The 12,158-nt window shown below is 31.7% G+C and overlaps 1 pseudogene; it reads left to right on the top strand.

Moving 5' to 3' along the window:
* Nucleotides 1-3,880: 3,880 nt before the first annotated feature.
* Nucleotides 3,881-11,337, top strand: LOC148203664 (uncharacterized; annotated as a pseudogene).
* Nucleotides 11,338-12,158: the final 821 nt, after the last annotated feature.

Here is a 12,158-nt window from a genome sequence, read left to right as displayed (position 1 = left end):
TTTTTAAACGTAATAATTTTGTTAAAATATGAATTTGTTAAAATATGAATTTGTTATAGGTGGAGAAGAAGCTTAACGGAAGAGAGAAAGGTAAACGAAAATGGAAGAGAGGAAGAGGTGCAGAGGGAAGTAAATCAGAAGTTTTAAATAAATTAAAATATTAAAATAATAAAAATAAAAAATTTTAACTTTTAAGGATATAGTTGTCATTTTAGAAGGATATAATTGGCATTTTAAAAAATTGGGGAGGTGGAGGAAGAGACGTGTGGGGGTGGAGGGAGTAACACCCAACTTTTCACTAATCCCAAGCCCATAGCGAAAACTATAAATATAGATCTAGGGTGAGTGGTACATAGGTTGTGTTTAAGGAGGAAATTGAGGACTTGAGTACGGAGAACCGGACACACGAAGCACGAACTGAGGAGGACGTGGAGATATTGGACGACACAACCCCTTACATCCGAAACATATATATATATATATATATATATATATATATATATATATATATATATATATATATATATATATATATATATATATGTGTGTGTGTGTGTGTGTGTGTGTGGGGTTTGCTAACGTGTGTACGCCTGTTTTTCAGTGGATACATTTTAGCAATGTGTATCGGGTTTTAGTAGACAAAAATACCCTTACATGGATTATAAGTTTTAACGTTAAGGGTATTTTAATAATTTTCATTCTCAAAACTAAAAAAAAGAAACCCCTAAACCTTTACTCACCTCTCTCATTTCTCTCAACCATTTCTCTTTCATCTTTGTCACTCCAACCTTTTCTCTATCATCCCTATTGTAGTTCTAATTGAAAAAATCAGAAAAACTTGCAGTTAAACAATTTGCCTTTGTAAAGAGTTGAGTCATTGATATATTCACCTTCAGGCAAAGGTTCATGATTTCTTCAATTTCACCATCTTCACTAACCTCTCTAATTTCATCATTTGCATATGTTGAATCATCATCTCTAAAAAAACCCCAATTACCAATTCTTCGAATGTCATTATACTTGTGAAAATTAGATAAAATTATATACGACAAAAATTATAAAATGAAAACTCATTATAAAATCATTTTTTGTAAGAAATTTTTTAACAACTGAGTGTTTCTGATTTTTTCCGGCCAATTACCAATTCCTTTGATGTCATTATGCTTCTGGAAATTAGATAAAATTAGATAAAACAAAAATTATAAAATGAAAACTCATTATAAAATCATTTTTTGTAAGAAATTGTTTAGCAACGAATATTTCTGATTTTTTCCAAGTCAATTACCAATTCCTTTTTGCTTAAATTGGATAAAATTAGATAAGACAAAAATTATAAAATGAAAACTCATTATAAAATCATTTTTTATAAGATTGTTTAATAATGTTTCTGATTTTTTTCAGTTAGGACTACCATAGGATGAGAGAGAAAATGTTGGAGTGAGAGAGATGAAAAAAAAAAGGTGGAGAGAAATGAGAGAGATCAGCAAGGATTTGGAGCTTTCTTTTTTTTTTAGTTTTTAAAATGAAAATTATTAAAATACCATCAACCTTAAAACTTAGAATCCATGATATATAAGGGTATTTTTGTCTACTAAAACTCGATACACATTGTTAAAATGTACCAACTAAAAAATAGACGTACGCGCGTTAGCATACCCATATATATATATATATATATATACTTGAAAAAAATTATATACTTTACATTTCAACCATCAATTATCTTCTCACCCACTTAAAAAAATCAATTATTAACTACTCGTAAAAGAATCTTAAAATAAAGAGATTCAACTTCTAATCATGAAATTGTATTGATCCAACACAAATTCATTAATATATTCATATATTATTATTTTTGTGTTATATTGTTATAATCTTATTATCTCACCAATTATTAACAAATTTGATAGGTCAATTAAATCTTATATATATACTCAATAGATATTATTACTTAATATTAAATATTTTATACATTCATACTTTTATACTAACTTAAGTATTATAGAATTTTATGTAAATAGATTTTTCATCTAATCTCCCTTTAGTATGATCTATAGATATTATTGACTCTCCTAAAAGACTCTTCACCAAAATTCGTTAAAAACATTTGACACCTACCATAAGGTTGGGATAAAATACTTTCCTAGCCACAATATTCATGGTATTCACCAAAATTCAAACTCAAGCATTTCTCAATAATTGATATGAATTCTAACGTCATTAATGTCATTCAAAGTCATGTCAAAACATCCTCCAACAAAACAAGCAACTTTGCATTAAGCATTGTAAGACACATAAACGTTCCTAGCTCAACACCATAAAGATAAGAGTTAGAGTGAGTCGCAATTTTCTATAATAATCTTTTCTCAAATTTTGTTGTTCTACCTTAATACAAAATTGAACTAGATCATTTAAATCTTGGTAAGGTAGAAGTTCTAGTATATATCTTATTTCAAGACTCAAGTAACCCATGATCCTATCCATATTCCAATCCGGATTATGTATAACTTCATTTATTTGCCTATATTATTTTAAATTCATGTTCTTTTGATGAAGTCTTTTGAACTTATCCATAAATTTCTTGTTTTAGTAAGATGAGACACATCTCCTCCTTTTCTTACTAACTTGGTGACAAGCAAGCCACTATTCCACCTTCACATCTCAATTGTGGTAGACTTCTACATCATCTTTTCCATATAAGTGAGGAAGGTAAATCATAAATTCCCTAAGCTTCGTTCCTTGAGGATGGTTTATAAATTTTTTTTATGCATAAACTATCCTTACCTTCAATCCCCTCTAACATAAAGCCTTAAGTATTCTACTCTTGCTTAATTTTATTTTTATTTTTTTACTTTCTCCCCTTTGTTTCAAAAATCTAATTTCTTCCTCAATAATAGAATGATTAATCTCTATTTTAATTGCTTTCTTCATAGTTTTAGTTATTTAAGTTGTTGAGTCAAGTGTGTTAAAGTTTTAACAAAAGTATTTGAATCATTATCACTATGTTGTGAAGGATGCCTAAATATATTGAATCAAATGTGTGTTAACTCTCAAAATAAAACAACCAAGACTTTATCCTAGTTTTCAAGCTCTTGGGTGTCATTCCCTTCAAATGTGGACAACTTCACTCCTTTAACACACGAGAAAAGTGATTCTTCTTCACCCTTCCTAGTTCCATTATTGTCAATGGTATCCTCTTCTCATTTCTCCTCCTAATTGATTGAATTTTTTCCTCCATCTAAGGGTTTCTTTGCTTTCTTGATGTCTTGCAGACTATTTTTCTCAGCATCCATACCCATCTTTACCTCTTTCTTTCCCAATCTATTATCTCCATTAATTGACCCCTGACTTCCTTCAAAACTTTTATCTTGGTTCCTGGATTTCCACCCAAGAGCTTTAGTCAATTCTTTATGTTCTTGATGAATTTCCCTAGTTTTCTTCCTTAGATTCATTGCTCTTTCAAATGTGCTGACTTTTCCTTCCATTTCTTTCTCCCTTCAATGATCTAACAAGTCAGACCAATTTTATTAAAACCAAGAATTGGAAAGAGAAAGAATAATAATATTATTTATTATATAGACTTAAAAAAACACAAAAATAGGAGAGCACTCTCTCCTTGAAGGGTTTCCCCTTCACAAAGAGCTAAAGCTCAATCTACAAAATTATCTCCAAAAGTTTCCTCATGTCAGGACCCCAACTATATAAAGGAAACCTAACTCACTTTAAAGTCTAATTCAACCCCACAAAATCGGCTTGTAAAGTGAGGTGCACACCCACTTATATATTATAAATATTGGTCTTATCTCTAATTGATGTGGAACTTCCAACACACTCCCCTCACGCCGAAGTACATACATCTCGAGCGTGAGACTAGACATTAATGGGTGGTCCGATGGTCATGCCCAACAAACATAGCTATGATAGGCTCTAACCTGGTTCTGATATCATGTTAAGAAATGAACTTTAAGCCTAACTCAACCCCACAAATTTAATTGGCGTGTAATGTGAGATTTGCACCCACTTATATATTATAAATTGATCTTATCTACAATCGATGTGTGACTTTCAACAATATCCTATCATAATATAGGTGATGTTTATTTTAAGGCTTATTAAGAAAACTTTGAATAAAATAATTTCTCTACCGCATAAGCTATTAAAGTTATTTCTTCTGGCTTCCTGGGTTTCGACATCAATTTTGAGCACAATCATCATCAATAATAACAACGGCTGCCAGAATAGCATTTGAGAGAGTTATGCAATGTTTTGTAGTTCAAAAAAGTGTTGAATTCTCCTATGTTTATTGTTCATTTTGAGAAACAATGGGAAAAGATTGATCAGGATATGAAATGTGAGGTTAGAATTCATACGCAGCTTTATGAATTGTTATTTATGATAGTAAGAATATATTATTATTATTTATGATAAGTTAAGATTTTTATTGTTAATTTTGAGTGGGATAGGATATGAAATTGAGATATACGATAAAAGAGCATGAAAAACAACAGGTGAGACATTGTTGAAAAAACTGGAAATTCGTTGACTTCATGTTCTAAGGGAAAAAGATGTAGAAATTTCACAAGCCATAAAGAAAATGTTAAGAGTTAGAAAAGTATTTGAGAAAGTTACAGGCAAAAAAACAAGTGGCAAAGGTTGGGTCAAGAGAAGAAAAACATGGCATTGTCCCTCTACAAAACACAGAAGTTGGAAAGTTTTTTGAACAATGGGGCAATGAAAAATGATGTTATGTCCTACTGTGGTGAAACTAAAGGAATAAAAGAGACAAAAGAAGAAGGACAGAAAAAGGTTTAGAATGTGGAGAGATGAAAAATTGAACAAATTACTAGAATATAAGGAGTATGCTTTGTAAAAGTTGTCATTCTAGGAGCTTGTGCTTTTTGTTCCTTGCAAGTAGGCACCTTTCTTCTTACAAAGTTTGTAATGGTTGTCATGCTATCTGTAAAACACCAATAAACTAGAACTGTATAATAATATTATCTTAGGGAGGGTATTGACCATACTCTCAGACTACACTTTTGAAATTAGTTGAATTAATAATAAACCATAATATATTGATGGAAGATAATAAATAACAATAATATATAATAATAATGATAATAATAAATAATACAAATAATAATAAATAATAAACAATTACAAATAATAATAAGTCATAATAAATAATAATAAGCATGTTTATTAGTATATTTTAAGATATTTTCTTTCAAAATTAACATTTTAATTATATTTAATTTTTTTGTTACGAGAGAATATCAATACTATATTACCAAAAAATCAGTAAAATTTAGAATATTTTATTATAAGTAAATTATATTACTCAATTAAACAATATATTAACAAGAAATTAGTAAATTTTGGAATAATTTATTATAAGTAAATTATATTATTTTTAATTTATTATGTACATTATTATAATATTCAATTATTTATAAAATTCGTTTTGTTTTAAATTTTAAGTTAAATGTAGAGGACATTTTATTATAAAAACAGTGATAATAAAAAAATTATATTTTTTAGCTAAATTTTATAATTTATTTATAGATATAATAATTAACTTTAAATTATATATATATATATATATATATATATATATATATATATATATGAATATAAACCACAATAAATAATATAAATAAATATAATAATAAATAAACATAAAATTTTTTCGGTAGGGGGGTTTAAAATATTGGCTCGCCGCTCATTGGGGTTGTCCTCTAAGCCAATCCACATATTTGACTAGAATTTATTTTCTCAATAAATAACAAGTTTCATACTTTACAAAAAAAAAAATTCACTTGTATCCACTGGTTGAATAGTTTTTGCAAATTTTGCATACCTATTTAACAACTTTAGCAAAATGAAATGGTTGAAGTTTTATACTATTACATTCTAATCAAACTTAATAGTCATACGTGAAGTGGTTGAGATCGTTATTTGAATGTGTTGCTACAAGACAAGAAGAGATCATGAATGTGGCCTTCTATGTTGTGTTTCACAATAGAGAAAGATAAATGTGAAAAAGAAACAAGAAAGGCAAAATAGAGAATAAGTAAATGAGATGCGTTTTTGGGAATTAGAATTTTAAATTGTTTGCGGACCAATGGGCAACCCACCCACCTCATCACAGGCCTGCACATGCTAGGGCTATGTGGGTCAATAAACTCATAACCTTAAGAGAGTTACTCCCTCCACCACCACATGTTACTCCCTATACCTCATCATTCCCATTTTACCCTGTACGGATGTGAGAAACCGTTGATTCTACTCCCGACACCTTTATTTGGTTCTCTAGTTTCAGCTTCTTATTCAATACTTTGGTTTCTGATTCCTTCTCAGTATGTCTTTGCAACGCTTCTTGTAATTGTGATTCTACTTATAGAATGCGGGATTCATTTGCACTTTGAATTTGAGTGGATTTTGATTGTAAATCATTCAACTCAGCAAGACTGTTCTTATGAGCCACAAGTTCTTGAGTAGTGGCATCCTTCTCTGATAGTGCACGGTTCAATGATTCCTCAAGTTTATCAATTTTGGTTCTTAGGTCGATGTTTGTTTCAACCAATAATTTATTTTTGAGAAAAAGACTGAGAAATCTTGCTCTCGGCTTCTAGAACTTGTCGCTTCAAAACTTCATTTTCACTTTATATTTGCTTCGGGTTTGTGCAAACCGAGACGTATTATGCGGGTTAGAAAACCTTTTTTTTACTAGTGCAGATTGAATGCAAGTCTTTACACCATTACTCTCATAGAGAGGATGTATATATATAATACAATTCAATTTAATAGACTCTCAATTTTTTCTCTCTTCTTACAAATGTAAGCTAAGCTTTAAAGTATATTTCCTTTTTCTTTTGAGCTTTTCTTTTCTTCACAAATATCTTCTTTTGTATTTGTGCGCTTATTTTCTTGCTCTTTTCTTTTACATTGTTTAATATGTAGGCTTTAAGAAAATGCCTATTAGATAATACTTTGCTTTGGTCTTCAGATCTTCTTAGTTTTGTCGGAAGTAGCAGTTGTTGGTTAAAGTCAACTTATTAAAGCAGACATGTTTTTTTAGTTCTTTATTAAAAGTAGGTTGTACAAACTTTCTAGCACAACTTTTGATAGAGAGAACATTCCGTGAATGTCGTGTTTGTCTTTAACGTCCACTTTTGATTTGTATAGGATGAAGCAGGTGGATACTTGGCATCGGTAATCTGCATAGAGTAGAGTAGATATGCATGCAGGAAAATATGTCTTATTTCTTATCACTTTTGTTGTTTTTAAACATTGTGCATTTACACTTTGTTCACTTCAATGGATTTGAGGAAGAGTGATTGAATGGATTTAAGAGGATTTGAAGGTAAATTTTTGTTGTTTATTTGAGTGGACTTTGGAGGTAAGTTAGTGGATTTGAAAGTAACTTTTTTTAATCTATTACATCAATCAAATCCTACACTAATTCTCACAAACTTTACTTTCAAATCCACTCTCACTTCCTCTAAAATTCACTCAAATAAACAACAAAATATTTACCTTCAAATCCTCTCAAATCCATTCAATCACTCTCCCCCAAATCCATTCAAGTGAACAAAGTCTTGGATATGCATGCAGGTGGATACTTGGCATCGGTAATCTGCATAGAGTAGAGTAGATATGCATGCAGGAAAATATGTCTTATTTCTTATCACTTTTGTTGTTTTTAAACATTGTGCATTTACACTTTGTTCACTTCAATGGATTTGAGGGAGAGTGATTGAATGGATTTAAGAGGATTTGAAGGTAAATTTTTGTTGTTTATTTGAGTGGACTTTGGAGGTAAGTTAGTGGATTTGAAAGTAACTTTTTTTAATCTATTACATCAATCAAATCCTACACTAATTCTCACAAACTTTACTTTCAAATCCACTCTCACTTCCTCTAAAATTCACTCAAATAAACAACAAAATATTTACCTTCAAATCCTCTCAAATCCATTCAATCACTCTCCCCCAAATCCATTCAAGTGAACAAAGTCTTAATGACATTTAATGCATGCTCAGAATGACAAAGTGTTTTTCAAGTTTTCTACTATTCAAGCAACATTTGATCGTTTAAGCTTTTCATTAAGATACCAAGTAGTGATAAAGACTTCATCATTGAATGAAGAAGATTGTTTGGCACATAAAGTCATTTAGCCTATGTAAACGCTTCTTTAAGTTATCTCTGTTTCGTTCAAAAATGTGTGTAGCAAAGTTTCTTTCATTACAAGTTTTGGACATCGTTTAAGACTTATAGCGTAGTTTCTAAAAACATTTTTTGACACTTTTATCTATCAAGACATGTTGAGAGGTTGTTTGATCATTGTTTGGAAATGTATAACATTAGTTGCATTCATGAAGACTCTCATTGATGCATTTATTCGAGAAACCGTTTAGTGGTTCGTCTGTTCATGTATTGGTGTGGTTACTAAATCTTTTCTTAAGGTATTTAGTTTTCAAAAAGCTTTTTCATAAACCACTTATATTTTAGTTGTATTACTTATCTAATGATAACATTTTGTCATATACTCATTTCGTTTATTATTGTTTGTTAAACTTCAAAATATATGAGGACGTTTAGTCATTTTAGTCTTATAGACAATATTTTCTTAACAAAACCAACAATTTTATTACCCATCTGCTGAGAATGAATGTAAGCCATGCACCACTTACTACACCTTTCCATCTAAAGTTTCACGTGTTGCCCCAAAACATATACTACCAAAGTTAACATTACCCACATCAACCACAAATCAAATCTACAACCACACTAAAGACACATTCTCTCCCTCATTCTTTTCTCTTCCGTAAGGCTCCTCATTTAAACCATGCACACCTAGGTCTCCATCTCTTATCCTCCTTCACGTAAGAACCAAGAACATAACCCCATGCCTTCACGTAACATCCCCCTTTCCCACATAAAGAACACCAAGAATTCAGAGTAGAATATGTTTCATACAATACCTAGCTTGAAACATTAGTAGGAAGCAAAAGAACAAAGACTAACATGTATCATAACACCATGGTTCCAGTGAAACAAAGGAAAAGAAACTACCTAATCAAAGTACCTAAGCTAGATAAAGGAAAGTGAAACACCGACCAAACCAACTCCCACATATAAAGACAAACCCAAGTTAGCACCCACTAATATTGTTTAAGGCTTTCCTCATATAACCCTAATCTTCTTTACGACTTTCCTCATGCAACCCTAATCACCCTTCTGAACCGTTACTACTCAATTCTCACATGCATATGACCAATACAAACACACAAAACATAACCCTTGAACTGAACCTCAGTTCTACATGAGTGGTTTACAACACCAAAACCCCACTATTTGCACAAGGATCACATGATCTAGGCTACATACATCATACACAATCACAAACATAGAGAGTTAGTTCCCTTTACTTGGATGAATTCAAACCTTCCTCCTTTGCTTCACGTCTACGACCTTAAAGTCCCCTTCTTCAAGCTCTTTCTTCCTCTTCAATGTCTTCCTACGGTGCATAAACAATCCCTCCACGATTTCATTCTCTCTTCCTCACAACTCTCTCCCTCTCTTTCTCAGTTTTTCTCCCTTCACCGGTTCTTCCCCCTTATCTATGTATGCCCATTCTCCACAAAAAACAAACACTAGAAGAGAAACTCTTGCCTTTTATCTGTATGGCCCAATCCTTCTTTCTTTAATCTCTTGAAGATATCTATAACTACACTTTTTTTTCTGTTATAGTTTCATATTTCTCTTTCTGATAGAAGGTTCTGCTTCTTCTCACATGAGTCCTAGGTGCACATTTTTCCTTTCTATTTAAAAACACAACTATCCTATCTTATGTAGTCTCACGTTCCATCTCTTTAGTTATGTATATTATTCCTTTGCATATATTCACGCTTTCAACTTACACTTCTGTTTTAAAAACCTTTTGATTTCATGCACCTTTTTTTTCTCTCTCACTTTTAAAGTCGAATCAAAGATTCATATTAATATATATTACATACTACAATTTTTCACGTGCAATTCTCTTTATTTCATAAGACCTTTAGGCACCACTCGGTCAAACCTTTTTAAAAAACCAATACCCACTGGTGGGGCCACTTGTCCATGAACCAAAATATTATAAACCCATCATGGTCCCACATACATAGAAACAAAATGGCCGAAGAGAAATTTGGTCCTGTCAAGTTTCGTGACCTAGTCCATACATCCTCCTAACGGGGTTTCACCCTAAACATCCAACCCCTTCTCCATACACCTCCAAATTTTTACAAAATACCCAAATCGCCTCTATTTAAAAGCTTTTAATATTTAAAAACGAAAAAAAAGAATGATCAAAGATTCCTTTGAAAATAACTTTGTCAGTGCAAATTTTTGGCACAGATATTTCTCTCATATCTCATTCTTTATCTCTATTCTCGCTTCTCTCTTCCTCTCCTTTCATTCTTTGGTTCCTAGCATACATAGAGCTTTGTTTGGTATTGTTCGTGCATCAACACATTCACTTTGACCCTAAAGGTTGGTGCATAGTCAAGCATATTTCTCTCTTGCATCAAATCTCATTCTCTCTTTTGATTCTCACTTTGCTTCATTTCTTTGTCGTTTTTGCTTCCAGGCACACACAGGAAATTAATGTTCTTCGTGGAGGTTGAAGTTGGTTTTCTTTGTGCAACCACACAACCACACACTGTTTCGTGTTTGTCACTCGTCTTCATGCATTGCTCATTGCTTAGGTTGGTGCATTTGTTTTTTTCAATTTTATAGTATGTTGTAATTATGGTAGAAGACCTACTGCTTTTGCTTGCAAAAGGCATACAAATGCTCAACCTAATGTTCATGTTGAGGAGTACGAAGATGTCAGGTTTGAGGAGAATGCAGTTTAGGAGCATCCACTTGAGAAGCATGATATTGAGGAGGACCACCATCAGGATGTTCCTGAAGGTGCATGTAGTGGAAGTCGAGTACAAGATTCAGTATTGATACATTACGTGAACCATGTTACTTATGTGATATGGCATGGTCAGGTAAGTGCAAAACTTTAATTAATATGGTTATTGTTTAGTTGAAATAAATTTTATATTAAATATTATTGTTTAGGACCGGGTGGAGATCAAGTTGATCTCCCACAAGAAGAAGTTAAACAAACTAGGATCCTGCTTCGAAGGCATTAGAGAAATCATGTATGGTTCCGGTTTAATGTCTCTGGCTGACATCTCATATGACTACGTCAATAGGGGTCTCCTGTTGGCATTCATGGAGAGATTTCATTTCGAGACCAACAATTTCCATCTCCCGTGGGTGAATGTCGATGACTTTGGATGATGTGTCATCATTGTTGTATCTCCCGGTTCTAGGGCAATTTATTAATCTAGAGGAAGTGGACTTTAAAGAAAGTCGACGCGCCATTGTCGAGCTTTTAGGCGTGGATGGCAGGAGAGCTAGTGTTGAGTTGCATGTAGCTCACGATGCGAAAGTCAGACTAAGCTAACTTTGAGACATCTATGCTAAGCATTGTGAGGAGCAGTAGTGGGAGTACGCTACCCGGACATATTTGTTGCATTTAGTTAGATGCACTATATTTGCTGATAAGACTACCACGTTCATTCACGTATCTTACTTTTTGCTCTTTAGAGATGTACACGGATGTGGCCAATATGCTTGGGGTGTTGTTGTATTAACGTATATGTATGAGCAGCTAAGAGATGCCAACTTGACTTCAACATCCAATATAGAGAGAATCAGATTTTGAGATCTGATGTTCTTCCTTCCGCATTTCGATATCTGAGGCATACACATCTTCATATCAATTTTGAAATTTTCATAATTTTTTTATATCAATTTTAAATAAATTTATTTTTTTATTAAATTAAATAAATTCATACAAATTATTTTATACAAAAAAACTATAACTGATACAAAAATTTAATATTTAACATAAAATTAAAAGATAAATAACTAATACAAATAATTCAACATTCACACATAATCTATTCAAGTTAAGAAAACTAAACTAAACATTTAAAAATTATCTAACTAAACAATTTAAAATAATGTAATAAACAATAATTAAACATTACAAACCAACATTCAAAAAACATGAATCCCTAAACCATTTGAAGGACCACTGAAAGAAAGGAAAAAAG

The sequence above is a fragment of the Vigna umbellata genome, chromosome 2, assembly GCF_029865625.1.
Source record: "Vigna umbellata cultivar VRB3 chromosome 2, Vumbellata_1.0, whole genome shotgun sequence".
Lineage (NCBI taxonomy): Eukaryota > Viridiplantae > Streptophyta > Magnoliopsida > Fabales > Fabaceae > Vigna > Vigna umbellata.
This window is presented reverse-complemented; position numbering and strand designations above follow the sequence as displayed.